The 17,609-nt window shown below is 40.5% G+C and overlaps 1 pseudogene; it reads right to left on the reverse strand.

Moving 5' to 3' along the window:
• Positions 1–6,574: 6,574 nt before the first annotated feature.
• On the reverse strand, positions 6,575–10,522 carry LOC117878382 (annotated as a pseudogene).
• Positions 10,523–17,609: the final 7,087 nt, after the last annotated feature.

Genomic DNA, 17,609 nt, shown 5'->3' on the forward strand with positions numbered 1-17,609 from the left:
GGCCTTCCAATCTTAAAAAAAAAAAAAATGCAGTGGTTCAAGTAGGGTGAATGGTGAGAGTTTGACTGAATGTAAACAGAACATACCAGGGTTCACAAACTATCCACATGATTTCTCAGTCTCCAGAACATCTTTAATTCATAACCATGCATAAAACCATGGTTTCTGCTTCTTTTTTTTCAAATGTCAGTTTTATTATTGTTCTATCAACTCTTAAAGTAATCATTATCATCCCCCAGAAAGATCTTCCCACCAGAGCTTTCCACTGATCAGCTCCAACCAGTTATGAATCCCATTAGTAAAGATAGTGTTTGTGTACAAAAACTTAGAATGTCATTATAGCAGGCAGCTAGACCATTTACACTTGAAATTGAGTTATCTATTATAACAAAAGCAGCATCAATTGGAATTGATTTCATTAGCGAAATTTAACACCAACAAATAATGGTACAGATTTTTCTGTAGGGACATTACAATGTTGCTTCAGTAAATTAAAAATGCTATCAAGGTGGCAGTAAATTCTGGCCTGTGGAAAACATAAAGGCCATTTAGAGGCCAAGAACTCATATGTATTGTGATATAGTAGAGTCAAGGAGCAGTGGGAGAGTGGGAAATATATAAACCCTAGGCTAATTAAGGTGTGGTTGCTGTAGACTAGGGAAGGTTACTACAGTTTAATTGGAGCACCTGTAGCCAATTAAGGCTCTGTCAGGAACCTAATAAAACCCCCCTGCTCCCAAGTAGATGGGGAAGTGGGGGAAAGGATTGGAGTGTGTTGTTGGGAATTGAAAGACCAGAGGAAGAAAGACCCTGCCCCAGTAGGGCAGGGAGACTTCCTCCCTCAGCATCAAGGATGAGGGTACAAAATCTGCAGGGGTTGAAAGGGAGAGGGAGAGGGAGAGGGAGAGGGAGTAGAGATGGGGGCTCAGGCTCAGAGTGAGAAGCAAACCCAGACCCCTTCCCTGCTTCCCTTCTCTACCCTTCCTGGGCCACTAGGGGGGCTCTTGGTGCCCCAAGAGCAGGGGCATGGAGTGCTGTCCTAACCCCTTCTCCCCTGCCAAGAAAAGCACAGGACCCACCATACCAACATTGGCCATTTTATCACAATATCAACAGAAACATATTAGACAGAAAGTGTAAAAATCAGCTTTAGTTCCAGGAAACTTTGAAAGCAAATAATCTTGTATATCTTTGTTTTAAAAGTTCTGTGTGTAGTTTTTATGATCTATCAGGATGCTGCAGTAGTATTTAGCTTTTACAATTCTGCAGTTGTTCACTGATTGGAATATCAAAAAGATGAAGAGTGTTCAGGGATTGAGCTACCCACATTCAGAATGCTTCTAAATGAGATGTGTTCCATATGGATGTTTGAAACCCTTTTCTCCCCCCATAGTAGATAACTCCCAGGTTGCTGGTAAGGAGGAAGGATAGCTCAGTGGTTTGAGCATTCCCCTACTAAGCCCAGGGTTGTGAGTTCAATACTTGAGGGGGCCACTTAGGGAGCTGGGGCAAAATCAGTACTTGGTTCTGCTAGTGAAGGCAGGGGGCTGGACTGGACTTAATGACCTTTCAGGGTCCCTTCCAGTTCTATGAGATAGGTATATCTGCCTATTTAAAAAAAAAAAAAAAAATCATACTAGATTGGTCAAATTGATGGGAGGGAAATTATTCATGGATAAAATGTAGCCAGTTGAAGGAAAAATTCCAGTAAAGACCAGATTCAGATACTCTTACTTATGTTGAGTAATACCAGGCGGTGGAGTGCCCATTGACAACTCTCCTGTAGATGCATCTCTCCATATGGCACAGGGATCTATATATACAGTCTTACAACCAGATGGTCATGTACCAGCATTCTGACAAAGTACTGCTCCCTGTCAGCTCTAGCCTCATTTTCAGGGAATGAAAGGGGAGTGAACAAGAAGCAACATTAGCCATGGAGGAACAAGAGGAAGAGCAGTCATGTGGGCAACAGTAGCTGCAAAGAAGTGGTGGTGAAGCCCTTCTTGCAGCAGAGTGTTCATGGGTGAAGGCTGTAACTCACCGATCGGTGAACTGAAGCCCACTGCAAACAACTGGCACCTTTACATTGGCTTTGATGAGCTTTGGATCTGGCTCACTGACAAAAAAATGCATCCTGGATTGGAGAGAGCAGAGGATTCCCCAAGCTCAAGTTCTGGCACTAAAATAGTTAATCCAAGAAGGGTAGAGAGAATGCTGCTCCCTACATAGCAGGGATGAAGTATGTTCATGCATACCTCTCAAGTGCCCCACATTGTATGGGGCTTCCCTCTGTGGCCTCAGTTTTATAAATGGTCCCTCACTGCCATTCCAAAGGCCCTTTTTGCCTGCTTGGCAACTTTTCCTGGTTGCAAGTCGCACCTCTTGGTGCATGGTGTCATCACATCTCACCCTTGCACACAGTCACGGCCATGCTGCAATTAAGTGGAGCAAGATGAGCCACCACATGACAATAAACAGCGACAGCTGAGTACCAGTCTCTAAAGTTACAAGCGCTTGCATTATTTTAACCTTAGCACTTTACAAGTACCAAGATTGCGAGTACAGGCATAAAGGCCATATACAAATTGTGACAGTAGGCAGGACACTGCTGGAGTTCTACTGCAGCTACCCAATTTTTTCAATATTTTCAGACCATTATTTTAGTATAAACATGAAAAATGAGGACTGCAATACAAGCACTCAGGTTCTCGCAGCAGTGTATAGTGTGTTTTTAGTACACAGAAGCATTGTTTAGTTTCATAATGATACGTTCCAGGCTATTTGCATGCTTGAACATGTACATACTTTGGAAAACAGAGCGTACAGTAAAAAATGGGAAGTCCCTCATTGTGTCCCTCATTTCAAGGTGTATAGTCCCTCACCATCCCTCATTTCAGATTTGGGGTGCTATGTGTGCATGCAATTACTAAACTGACTGAGGTGAATGGTTGCTAGGTGATAACAGAAAATGGGAGACAAGTTAGTTCAATCAATATGTGGAATCTTATTGTAGATGGCATCGGAAAATTGGCAGATCACATTCTCCCATCCACTCTAGCTTGCACTGCAGCAATCAATCAAATAAAAGTTGCCATGGCCTTCTCAAATGAAGCTCCATCTACACGCACAAACACAATGTATTTATGTGAAGTGGCAAGAGAAAAATCAAGTGTAAAGTCTGTTAACCAGCCAAGAATAACAATGCCTTCTGTATGCTTCGCTAGGGGAAGAACACAAGCACTGAATTAGGCCTCTGAAAACCAGGTTCCATTTCTGACTTGGGCTCTGGCCTGCTGAATAACCTTCCCTCTCTGCCCTTCTGTTTTCCTTGCCATTTGTGTATCTTGTCTCATGAGACACTAAGATTTTGGGGACAGAGACCCTGTCTCTTACTATGTGTTTGTAGAGCATCTATCAACAAATGATAATAAGGCAATCATTCCAAGCTGTGTATAATGCTTTGGTCATCCAATCAGAGAACAGACCCAATACCATGTGACTGCTCGGGCACTCAGAACATTTATCAGTGAATTGTAAATAGCTAATATTCAACTGAAATCTTGCAGTAATCAGTCCATGTGAAATTAACATTTGATCATACATCAGCCTTCATCATCATTTTTGTGCTCCCTCCCATCGGTTTGTTTTATTTGCCCATGGTGTCTCGTCTTGTACTTCTATTTAAAGTTCTTCAGGGCAGGGGCCATCTCTTTATTATATGTGTACATTATCTAGCACAATGGGACTGAGGCATCTAAAAGATAATCGTCATTAAAATAAGCACTTACTGAACAAGTTCTAATAATGAACAAATTGGTGAAAATCAAGAGCTGTTTGCAGAAAATCCATGAACAAAAAAAAGGGTTTAACTTAGATTGTTGTTAATCAATAGCTGATCAGCTCTAGAGTTGATTGTGGATGGATGCCTCAAACATTGGCCTCTATCAGGGCCATTAGCATAACATAGATTTTGAACCGACTAGTAACTAACTAGGGAAGAAACTCGGGAATTATAAATAATTTTCCCCAAGTACTGTGCATATGCAGCAAGTTTATGGATCTAGACAAGTCAAAGAGGTACAAAGAGGAGAGTAATCATTAGAAATGCTGACTAATGATGATGCCGAGCTTATAGTTAAAAGGATGAGAACAGATATGAATAGCTGTGGAAGATTGCTACCATTGTCTGTTAGGAAACCACAATTTCTCTGAACTGAGCAGCAGGTTATCCTCCTGGAACCAAAATAGCACATTTATAATGCTTCGGCCTTAAAAAAAACAGTGGTTTCATACTGAGCACTGAAGGTCTGGAGATCATTATAAATTGGGGCTTCTCAACTTTGTCAGCTTTCCTTCTCCTAAGCTATAGAAATATATTTAGCCCATCCTGACTATAAATATATTTAAAAGGGAGAATATTTTGGGGTCAAATTCCTAAGGAAAAACTATATTTTGAGGCTGTATTTTAATCATTTGACTAAGACTGACAAATATATATTATTACATTGAAAATAACCCTATATTAATGTTGAAAAGGCAAGTACTAAAAAGTTAGGAAATGTCAAACTTAAGGTTGCATTGGCAAACTTAATTTGGATACTTTGTGCATATGTATTAAGACACAGCCTTCAATTATGTGATCACATACTAGTTTTTCTTGGTAGTGCTACCCATATTTAAAGTTGCCTGACACTTCCCATTATAAGACCCTGCTTTCAGTTACTTACAACTTCGCTATACAGGTGTTAAACTATAGAAAAAAGGTGGGTGAAATAATATCTTTTATTGGATCGACTTTTGTTGGTGAGAGAGATAAGCTTTTGAGGCACAAGGAGCTCTTCCTCCTGTCTGGGAAAGGTACTCTGAGCATCACAGCAAACTGAAAGATAGAATAGATTGTTTAGCATAAGTTGTTAGCACACATTGAAAGGGACCATTCAAGGTAGAGTGGCCCATTAACATTACTGCAGGCAAAGGATAAAGGGGGGGGGGGGAGGCTAATGGATTGCAGATTGTTTGTTGTAATAAACCATAATTCCAAAGACCAGCCTAGGAGTTTAAATTTGTAACTCTGCTAGACACTAAAAATAATGGACTGAACAGAGACACTAGATTTATGATTTATTACAATCATCTGTAACCCACTAACCTAACCCTCTTTTTGTCCTGTGGCTGCAGAGGTGTTAAGGGGCCACTTTACCTTGAAAAAAGAACAGGAGTACTTGTGGCACCTTAGAGACTAACAAATTTATTAGAGCATAAGCTTTCGTGGGCTACAGCCCACTTCTTCGGAAGCTTTACCTTGAGTGGATCTTATGCTAAACAATCTGTTCCACCTTGCATTTAGTTGTGATGCTCAGAGTACCTTTCCAGACCTGAAGAAGAGCCCCGTGTGGCTTGAAAGCTTCTTTCTCTCACCGACAGAAGTTGGTTCAACTTCACCCACCTTATCTCTCTAATATCCTAGGACTGATGCAGCCACAACTACACTTAGGATGAACAGATATCCTGATTTTATAGGGACAGTCCCGATTTTTGGGTCTTTCTCTTATATAGGCTCCTATTACCCCCCCACCCTGTCCCGATTTTTCACATTTGCTGTCTGGTCACCCTAACTACACTGCATTTGGCAAACTATAACCATTTGGGCTGAAATTTTCCATGCTGACCATCTGCCTCAGGCTGAGAATGAAATAAAGGGCAAATTAATTGTTCTGCCAATGTTAAAAATTTTCTTACAACTGTTCTGTTGAAAAAATCTACCACCCCTTTTCCTTATGTTAATACAGCGTATACCCCCCCGCCCCCATTCGTTTTGGCCAGGCCGCTTAACAACCCCGCAGTGGACCCGAAGCCAGGAAAGAGTCCCAATAGACTGCACAACCTTATTAGGGCATAGTGCTTATCAGAGGAAACTTATGAGGGATGTGTCCCTAGTTACCACACAAAAAGCCATTTCTGCAGTTTCCATATTGTACTGTTCTTCCTAATAAGGGGAAGACAGTGGGGCACTAAAAAACCAATGAACGCGTGCCACATTCACTTCCAAAAAGAAAACCCTATATATGTAGTCGCCCCTGTATAGCAATTAGAGGTGTCCCGAAAACAAATCTATGTCACGGCCAGTCCAGGTCTGATCAACTTAGGCTTCATCCTCCCGCTACTGAATCCAGCCTGAGCGTGTGTCGTAGAGCCGTCTCGAACTTATTATGTATATGCTCTCCCATCTGGCTGTTATCTGCATGGTTGTAAGTAATTAGTGAACTATCATTGCTTTTTTGTTTGTGGTTATTTTGCTTGTTACCCCATACTGTGGTTAGACTGAAAAAGGCCTCAATTGTTAACGTGTTTCCTTTCCCTTATCTTGTAAGTGTTTTAAAGTTAGTTACATAATAATTGCAAGTGTTACAAATTTAGTTACATAGTAATTATAGTTGCTTAAAATCTGTTACATAGTATAGTAGCAAGTTAATAAGAATTCATAAAATTAACGTTTTATTATAATTATCATCATATAATAAAATTGAGTTGTATCCATTCCCCCGCATCCTGGGTCATTCAACTCAGTCCTTCACCGAGAACCCTTAAAGAACCACAAGCCCCTTTTTGGGTTGAACACCTTAAAGCAGAGACATGTCATAGAATCATAGATTATCAGGGTTGGAAGGGACCTCGGGGGTCATCTAGTCCAACCCCCTGCTCAAAGCAGGACCGTTCCCCAGCTAAATCATCCCAGCCAGGACTTTGTCAAGCCTGACCTTAAAAACCTCTAAGGAAGGAGATTCCACCACCTCCCTAGGTAACCCATTCCAGTGCGTCACCACCCTCCTAGTGAAAAAGTTTTTTTTCCTAATATCCAACCTAAACCTCCCCCACAAATGTCATTTGGTAAGTGAGTTGCTTTGGTGTCAGGGATGTACCATTTGCCATTTCCATGAACATTTCCCCACATTTGGACAAATTATGAGCTTCTGGAAATCTCACTTTGCCCTTGCTCAGTAAAGGCTTGTTAGAATTTGGCTGCTAAATTAGCTGCAGATTCATCTTCAACGAGCATGCTCCAGCCCCTACATATGGCCAGACTGCACATACATCATCCCCACAGAGCTAGTAAGCAGGCTCCATGAGGCACTGAGCTGGTCTTTCTCTGCAATTGATCCTCTCCTCTGCTTGGGGTTGCCATGGCACCAGGCACCAGAATTGAGAGCAGGGGGCTTGTCTCACCAGTGCTTTCAAGAAGTTTCTTGCTGGGGCACAGGCAGCATGGTGCAGGAAACTGCCTGATTTGAATGCAGAGGGCTGAGGAAGGTGTAAGGGGGAGAATAGGCGCAAGGGAGGAAAGAAGGGCAACAGGAATCAGACAGTGAGGGGAGCAGAGTAGGAAAAGGCTAATGGGGGCATAGAAGCAGAAGAAGAGGGAGGCAGGGGGGAAGGGAAGGGAGGGGTGGGCTAGACAGGGGTTCTGTGGAATAAATAGGATGTGAGCATGCAACTAAAGACTATCAGTATGCATAGGAACAAGGAGGCCCAATTAAGGTTACTCAGGTAACTTGATTCTAGCACTTTCTAAAGTTTGAGTGCTTGACTTTGCAACCTGAATCTTTTAATGTGTTGGGGGGGGGGGGTGCAGAGAGGTATACCCATCCAGTGAGCGGAGGAGAAAAACTGTGTTCAGCGATTGCCAATGAGGATAAGACTCCACTGCTGGAAAGAATAGGAGATTCCCCACAAAACACTTGGCAATAGTATAAGGCCCAATGCTGCAATATGCTGGTGCTAAGCAGTGGCGGTTTAATGATTTTGCCACCCCTAGGCCCTGAAATAATTGCCGCCCCCGGCGGCTGGCCCCATATGAACTTGTTTTAGTTTTTTTAGTTTTAGTCTGTATAGCACTGTTTCGGTTATAGCGCGGGACCGTGCATGGATCCAAAACGCCGCGTTCAAGCGGAGGTCCGGTTTTATATCAAATATTTATTTTTTATTTTATGTAGATACAATGAAAGAAACAAAAGTATTTGAGTAGCAAGTAATTACATTTGTTTACGCCTACGCTTTGAGCAGCAAACTTATTAATTAATTCTGTATAATCCAGAGAAGTTGTTAGATCCTTTTCAATTGTCAGGAGAGAAAGGGAGTTTAATTTTTCTTCACTGAGATTAGCCCTCAAATAGTTTTTCACCCTTTTCAATGCCGAAAATGATCGTTCCACTGAACAGTTTGTAGCAGGTGTGCAAACGAACATTCGGAAGGCAATATCAAGATTTGGATATACTGAATGAATGTTTCGATTTCGAAGAAGGCTGCAATATCTTATAATTGACTTCTTTTCATTTTCAGGAATTTCGACCCCTTCCAAATACGATCGAAAATGTAGACACTTATTTCCAAATGATTCTTCTAAATCTCCTTGGTAGCATAGCTGTAATTTTTTAGCATGAACTGTTATATCTGCTGTTGAAATATTGGTAATGTTAGAGAGAAACTGAAATCTGCCATAAATTTCTTGATACGCATTACTTCTGCATTTCAATTTGGAACATACAAGGTCTAGTAAAAAGGTATCTACTTTAAATTTATCTCTTCCACACATTTCCACTTCAACTTTGCGTGTCTCCTCAGCTTGCAGTTTACGCTTTCTTTTTCGCTTTGTGTCAAAATCGTAGTCTTCAATTTCAGATTTTTCTTTGGCTTTCTTTTCGTACATATCAAACAAGTCCTGTATAGAGTTAACGTATCCTATTAGTGAGTTGTAGAGTTCTACAACTGTCTGTATATCAATATAAACATTTTGCAGTTTTTGGCTAGTTATATGAAATCTTTCCAAGAGTGAACTACAAAATACAGCCATAAAAGCTGCCTCAAGTCAATTGAGTTTTCACTGCAGGCCTGCAGCTTCATTACGTGTAACAGGTTTCTCAGTAGCATCTTCCTTTATTGTATTTAGGGCTTTAATTATAGAATTCGAGTTTTCACTCAAATTATGACAAGCTTCCACTCGAGATGACCAGCGAGTCTCAGAAAGTCTTTTTATTAATTTACTGCCTGGCTTCAAATTGGATAGTAAAATCTCCCACTGGTGAGTAGAGGCAGAAAAAAATGAATAAAGATGTTGGACAGTTGAGAAAAATTAACATGCTTCTTGACAACTTTCTGCTGCACATACTCCAACCAGATTTAAAGAATGCACAGAGAAAGGCACGTACACAGCATAAGGATTTATATTCTTAATTCTTGCTTGCAACCCGCTATATACACCAGACGTGTTAGTGGCATTGTCGTATGACTGGCCACGGCAGTTTGCGATATTTAATCCATAACAATTCAAAGTTGAAAGTACAGTATCAGCTAACTGTTCTGATTTGTGGCCAGTATTTGGTAAAAAACAAAGAAACTTCTCTACTGGTATGCCATCATTGTTTACATATCTCAGTATAAAAGCCAATTGATCAACATGAGATATGTCGGGAGTTGAGTCAATGCTTATCGAGAAATATTTGGCTTCTTTTACTTCTTTAATAATATTTGAGATCACATTTGAAGCCATCAATGTTATAAATTCATTACATGTATAGGATGAAAGATAAGATACATTACCTCGACCTTCATTTCCATAACATGCAATGTGACTTGCTAAAAATGGGTCGAATTCTGCGACAAGCTCAAGGGCCATCATGTAATTGCCATTATAAGTTGATCCAAATTTTTCCACCTTACCTCTAAATGCAAGTCCTCTGCTTGAAAGTTTCTTTACCACTGCTACAATCCTCTTCAACACATTTCGCCAATACATAATGTCTTCTTCCATTTAAAATTTTAAATTCATATAAATTCTTCTGGATATCTCGCCTTTCCTCACCATTGTCAGTACATATGTTTTATGTTCAGTTGAATTTTCATGTTCACGTAGTCAAGCTGATATGTTTTTCCAGTCATGGTATCCACTCGTCACCAGACTAGAGATCCCTCCGAATAATCGACATGGGGCACAAAACACGGCTCCTTTGCTCTCCGAATATACAAGATATTGCCGTGGCTTTATTTCACCATTTACAAGATGTCGTTCAAACATATTTTTTGTTAGAACATGCATTTTATCAGTATATTGTCCTTTTGAGTTAGTAAAATCACTATTGATATTTTGTTTAATACCATGCATTTATAAATACTCAATTGTAGCATCATTCAATATTCATTGGGCCGGGTCGTCACTTATGGTAGATATTCCAATGTCAGACTGAATTTCTGATTGATGTGATTCGCAAATATCTGCAGTATTGTCAAAGATATCCAGAGCAACATGATTCCCGGTAGTCTCTGATACGCTAGTATTTGGAACATTTTCTTCAACACTAACTGCAGCTGGAATCTCTTCATTAGTTTTAATATATACTTTATACACATCAATATTTTCAATATCAACACCAATATTTTCACTTTTTACTTCACTACTTCTTTCAACTTTTTTTTCTGTCTCACTGTCGGCACTAACTGATAGGACAAAGGAATCTATTTTGCACATTTTTGCTATCATTTCATTTTCCCTTTCTTTCTTCTGTATAGCATTTTTTTTTAACTGAGCACCGCTTAATTTCTTCCTTCTGGTCATATTGTTAATTGAGGCTTAGGATTGTCACGACTCCAATCCCGGGTATGTTGTTTACTAAATGGCGTCTCCGTCACGCCGTCATTGGTGGTTCAATATGCGCTATCACGATTGGTAGAATTGCGGCGCGCGATGCCGCGATTACAAAAATGCTGGGCTGCTATTTTAAATTTGCCGCCCCTGCAAATTTGCTGCCCTAGGCCTAGGCTGCTGGTACTAAGCACTCAAAGCATTAGCCATGTGCTTGACTTTAAGCATGTGGAGTAGCCCACTGAAGTCGATTTTTAACTGGCTTGGACTCACTTCACAGGACTGAGCCCTAAACGAATGCATGTATTCGGGTGAAGGGTGTTGAAAGCGGGTGGGCTGCAACACAATTGGGGGGAGGGGGAGGAGGGATGAATAAAGCCTTGAACTATAATTCAGCATAAGTCTCTTTTTTTCTGAGCAGGCTTTATTTGCACAAAGAAGATTCAAGAATAAAAGCACAGCAACTCATAACATCTGATAACCACCAATCAGAGAGGACAAAAGAGTTCCTTGTTAGCCACTATTGCAGCTCCTTTGCTTTGATAGTCCTACCCCAGATCATCCATATACTGGCAGGGAATATGGGCTATCTTTGTAACCCCTTCCAAACTTGGATTCAAGGAGCATCCTTATGCCTTGTCACAAAGGTATAGGAAGTACATAAGAACATAAGAATGGCCATACTGGGTCAGACCAAAGGTCCATCTAGCCCAGTATCTTGTCCACCGACAGTGGCCAATGCCTGGTGCCCCAGAGGAAGTGAACCTAACAGGCAATGATCAAGTGATCTCTCTCCTGCCATCCATCTCCACCCTCTGACAAACAGAGGCTAGGACACCATTCCTTGCTCATCCTGGCTAATAGCCATTAATAGACTTAACTTCCATTAATTTATCCAGTTCTCTTTTAAACCCTGTTATAGTCCTAGCCTTCACAACCTCCTCACGCGAGGAGTTCCACAAGTTGACTGTGCCCTGTGTGAAGAAGAACTTCCTTTTATTTGTTTTAAACCTGCTGCCCATTAATTTCATTTGGTATTTTGCAAAACTTCTTCTTCTGGTGAAATGAAATGAAAGTGGACTTGCTGTAGTCAATGACAGAGCTGAGTTAACAATAGACTTTTCCCATTAATATACATTGAAATTGTTTTTATTTTAAAAGAAAAGGGTCAGGGTAAATAGCAGCTGCAATAACCATTTGTTTGAAAAGAACAAGATAGATAAAATAATGAAAGAATAGAACAGGAATTTTAATCACAAAAGTGTAGGATTTATATTCAAGGGCCTACAGGAAGCATTCGGAAACTGAAGCTGCAGATGATTTATGAGGTAGCATTCTCTAACAACTACAAATGCAATTTGTATAGACTAGTGAGAATTATAGCACAAAACAGTGGTTTTAATTGGCTGTGTGCTAAATGCATTACTTTAATGAACAATCAGTAGGAGACAGAAAAGTGGAATGGAAAGATGCTAAATATATATAGGGAGAGGGAGAAAAAAAAGGGTCTAATATTTCCATGTATCTGCAATTGGAAAGAATTAGTGGAAAATAAGAATTAAAGGGCCAGTTCCTTGCCTCACTTAGTCCAGTTTTACACTTGTGTAATTCAATTGATTTAAATAGAATTTCTTCTGATTCACATCAGTTTAACTGAGATTAGGATCTGGTCCAAAGTGATTCTTTCTTTAAGACACACAGGCGAGGATATTGAATTTCGTGCACAGCAATCTTCCTAATTCCTTTTGTCTAAGGAGTTTAAAGTGTTAGGAGCTCAGCTCCTTTGAAAATCAATGGGGATCATATGTCTAATTCCCCAATCCCAGCCTTTTCCTACAAAATAGGCCAAATTCATTCCTGATGTAACTGCACTGCATCTGGTGGGTTTACATCGGGGTGAATTTGGCTCAATATGCTTCAAACAAAACAAAACAAACAACTGCTCAAATTTAGGTTATATTTAATTCAGAGGTGACCAGTGCCTCCAGAATTACTTACCTTTAAACTTGCTGTTATAAAAGTTTCAGATGGATAAATTCACTGGAGTCCCCTCATATATGATTAAGGTACATAGACTAGCCTGTCTACAACTGGAGTCAGTACAAGAGAATAAAGGAAAGGAAAAAGAAAGAGAGAATATTAAGTTAGGATGAAGATGGAGGTGAAGGGGCTGAGGGAGATCCAGAAGAAAACACAGAAAAAACAATGTTTCTTTGTGATTTTAAAGCTTTAAAGCCCCCAATTAATGGGAAAAAGTGTGTGTGTGTGTGTGTGTGTGTGTGTGTCGCAGACACGCTCTACAAAGCTGTGTGACTGAGGAACACTTTGAATTTTCTATGCTGTCCACAAACAGGAGGAAAGTCCCTTATAGGCTATACAGACACCGTTCACCTGAGCCTTAGGGCCTGTTTGGGGTAGGTCTACACAGCAACTAGACGCCTGTGGCTGGCCCATGGGACTCTTGCTGTGGGGCAGTTTCGCTGCTGTGTAGACATCCAGGCTCAGGCTGGAGCCCAGGTTGTAGAACTCTGCGAGGTGAGAAGGTCCCAGAGCTTCGATCCAGCCTCCGCTCGGACAGCTACACATCAATGAAACAACCCCGCAGCCAGTGGCGGATTTAGAGTTAGTGGGGCCCTGTGCGCAGCTTCATTTTTGGCCCCACCCCCCACCGGGACCCAGCCAAGAAAATGAACATTCTCTCTTAACTCCCCCACCCCTGCACAATTTTTCATTCTTTCTTTCTTCTTCTTCCTCCTCCTCCTATATTATAAGGAATGGGAAGAAAATGAAAATAAAGTGAGGTACATTGATTGGGGCAGGAGGTTGGGGTGCAGGAGGGGGTGCGGGCTCTGGGAGGAAGTTTGGGTGCTGGGTGCAGGCTCTGGGCTGGGGCAGGAGGTTGGGGAGCAGTAAGGGGGCAGGAGGGCAGTGCTTATTTCAGGCAGCGTGGCTCCCAAAGCGACCGGCACCCACACCCCTCCGGCAGCGGCTCCTAGGCGAGTAAAGCCAGGGGTCTCCACATGCAGCTGCCACTCCCGCAGCTCTCATTGGCCGCAGTTCCCAGCCAGTTGGAGCTGCAGAGTCGGCGCTCAGGGCGGGGGTAGCACAAGGAGACACACACACACACACAGGAGTCGCAGGGACATGCCGGCCGCTTTTGGGAGTAAAGATAGTGCGTAGGGAGGCAGAGTGGGCAGGGAGCCACCTTAGCCCTGGTGCGCTACTGCTGGCATGTCTCTGCGCACCCCTTGGGGGAAGGGGAGCAGCGGGTGATTAATTGTGCGATTAATCGGGCTGTTAAACAATAATAGAATAATATTTATATACATATTTTTGGGTGTTTTCCACATTTTTAAATATATTGATTTCAATTACAACACCAAACATAAAATGTACAGTGTTCATTTTATATTTATATTTTATTATAAATATTTGCATTGTAAAAATAAAAGTACTGTAGGGCAATCTATTTATAGTGAAAGTTGAATTTACAAATGTAGAATTATGTACAAAAAATAACTGTATTCAAAAACAAAACAGTGTAAAATTTTAGAGCCTACAAGTCCACTCAGTCCTACTTCTTGTTCAGCCAATCGCTAAGACAAACAAGTTTGATTACATTTGCCGGAAATAATGCTGGCCACTTCTTGTTTACAATGTCACATGAAAGTGAGAACAGGTGTTCACATGGCATTGTTATAGCTGGCGTTGCAAGATATTTATGTGCCAGATGCGTAAAGATTCATATGTCCCTTCATGCTTCAACCACCATTCCAAAGGAATGCTGCTGATGGGTTCTGTTTGATAACGATCCAAAGCAGTGCAGACCAATGCATGTTCATTTTCATCATCTGAGTCAGATGCCACCAGCAGAAGGTCGATTTTCTTTTTTGGTGGTTCAGGTTCTGTAGTTTCCGTATCAGAGTGTTGCTCTTTTAAGACCTCGGAAAGCATGCACCACACTTAGTCCCTCTCAGGTTTTGGAAGGCACTCCAGATTCTTAAACCTTGTGTCAAAGTGCTGTAACTATCTTTAGAAATCTCCCATTGGTATCTCCTTTGAGTTTTATCAAATCTGCAGTGAAAGTGTTCTTAAAATGAACATGTGTTAGGTCATCATTCGAGACTGTTATAACATATGAGAGGTGTCAGCATGCGGGTAAAACAGAGGAGGAGACATACAATTCTCCCCCAAGGAGTTCAGTCCCATATTTAATTAACACATTATTTTTTTAACGAGCATCATCAGCTTGGAATCATGTCCTCTGGAATGGTGGCCAAAGCATGAAGAGGCATATGAATGTTTAGCACATCTGGCACATAAATACCTTGTAATGCTGATGTCAAGGTTCCTTCCCCAGTTTGAACTTTGGGGTACAGATGTGGGGACCCACATGAAAGACTCCCTACGCTTATTTTTACCAGCTTAGGTTAAAAACTTTGTCAAGGCACAAATTTTACCTTGCCTTAAACAGTATGCTGCCACCACCAAGTGATTTAGACAAAGAATCAGGGAAAGGACCACTTGGAGGCCTATTCCCCCAAAATATTCCCTCAAGCCCTGCACCCCCTTTCCTGGGGACGGCTTGAGAATAATATCCTCACCAATGGATACAGGTGAACACAGACCCAAACCCTTGGATCTTAAGAACAATGAAAAATCAATTGGGTTCTTAAAGAAAAGGTAAAAGAATTACCTTTGTAAAATTAGGATGGTAAGTACTTTACAGAATAACAAAAGATTTAAAAACACAGAGGATTTCCCCTTTAGGCAAAACTTTAAAGTTACAAAAACAGGGATAAACCTTCCTTTTAGCACAGGGAAAAATTACAAGCTAAAATAAAAGATAACCTAACACCTTTTTTTGCTATTACTTACTATTTTTGCAATATTAGATGCTTAGCTTAGATATGGCTTAGGGAGATGTATTTTTTCCTGCCCTGGTTTCTTGTTGACTTCGGGAGACACAGACAAAAAACCTTCCCCCGACAGGCCACTTTTGGTTAGGTGCCACCCAGGATATTTGAGCTTTTTAATCCTTTACAGGTAAAAGAGGAATTAACCCTTTACAGGGTAAAGAGGAATTTTATGCCACTCTTAGCTGTATGTTTATAACAGCCAGCTACAAAAGTGCCATGCAAATGTCTCTTCTCACTTTCAGGTGACATTGTAAATAAGAAGATAGAAACATTATCTCCCATAAATGTAAACAAACTTGTTTGTCTGAATGATTGGCTGAACAAAAAGTAGGACTGAGTGGACTTGTAGGTGCTAAAATTATACATTGTTTTGTTTTTGAGTGCAGTTATGTAACAAAAAAATCTATATTTGTAAGATGCACCTTCATGACAAAGAGACTGCACTACAGTACTTGTATAAGGTAAATTGAAAAATACTATTTCTTTTGTTTATCATTTTTCCAGTGCAAATATTTGTAATAAAATAATATAAAGTGAGTACTGTACACTTTGTTTTCTGTGATGTAACTGAAATCAATATATTTGAAAATGGAGAAAAACATCCAAAATATTTAATAAATTTCAATTGGTATTCTATTCTTTAACAGTGTGATTAAAAGTGTGATTAATCGTGATTATTTTTTTTAGTTAATCGTGTAAGTTAACTGCAATTAATTGACAGCATATTTATACTTTCTCTAAAAAATAATCACCAACACCCTCTGGAAACCATCTAGCTATATAAATGTCTGGCCTATGCTAATACCTGGTTTTACTCTTGTTGTCAAACCTTTTGATTTATACATGCACTTGATAAGTCTTGTCTTAATTAAAAAGAACAGGAGTACTTGTGGCACCTTAGAGACTAACACATTTATTAGAGCATAAGCTTTCGTGGACCACAGCCCGATGCATCCGTGGATGCATCCGAAGAAGTGGGCTGTGGTCCACGAAAGCTTATGCTCTAATAAATGTGTTAGTCTCTAAGGTGCCACAAGTACTCCTGTTCTTTTTGCGGATACAGACTAACACGGCTGCTACTCTGAAACCTGTCTTAATTAAAGTGGCTGATCTTTGGAATACGAACTTTTTTGCATATAATTGGTACAGAACCAAGAACGATGGTATCTCTGGGTGACAGTGGATCCCTGGCCTTCTTATTTTCTGTTTTACTTACTTGATAGCAGGCTAAAAAAAATTCTGAGCAGTCTCAATTCTCTCTACTTTAAGTTGGGAAAACAGGCCAAGTGCTTCCGGGTCTCGGGCCTCATCAATTCTTCCTCCTCTTGTAATTTGGAAAAAAAAACCTGCCTGCATTTGCATTCAGTGTTGAAGAAATTTCATTTTCTCATCACCAGTTATTCATATGCTTTCGTCAAAGGCACCTGATTGCCCTATCAACTAGAAATCATGATACATGTAATAGATGGTGAATGGAGCTCCTGGTTTTGTTATGCTGGAGGCCTCTGTCAAAGATGGCTCTCGGACATCTCTGGGACTGTGTGTTGTAATTTTTACACTCCAGGAACACACATGAATTTTGGTTTCAGGCATATTACATTTGATTTTCAAATAGATGTCCTGTATTAGAATAAAGCAGTGTTTGAGTGTGTTAGGAATCTGAGAATTGTAAATAATAGTCTTCTTGCCATTTTAATAATAAATGCAATTTAGAAAGAGCTATGACAGACAGAATGGCTTTCAGATCCTTATTCTCCACCCTCACCCCATCCTCATCATTTTGCCTAGTAAAGAAAACATTATAAACAAACAAACCTCCCATCTTGTTTTGAGGCTCAGTCTTTCAGAAATTTTCCTCTGGTATATATCCCACAGCACCTAATGTAGCATCCAATTTATCTCAACTCTCTTGATGAGGTGATAAAACATTTTCTATTGGCCCAACATGTAACAGGTACTGGAACCCTGCATGGAAATATTGATTCCTGCTGACTCATTGAAGGAAGTTCAGCTCTCTAACTTTACCCTGGATACAAAGGAGGTGGGTGTTAACA

This window comes from Trachemys scripta, chromosome 5 (assembly GCF_013100865.1).
Source record: "Trachemys scripta elegans isolate TJP31775 chromosome 5, CAS_Tse_1.0, whole genome shotgun sequence".
NCBI lineage: Eukaryota > Metazoa > Chordata > Testudines > Emydidae > Trachemys > Trachemys scripta.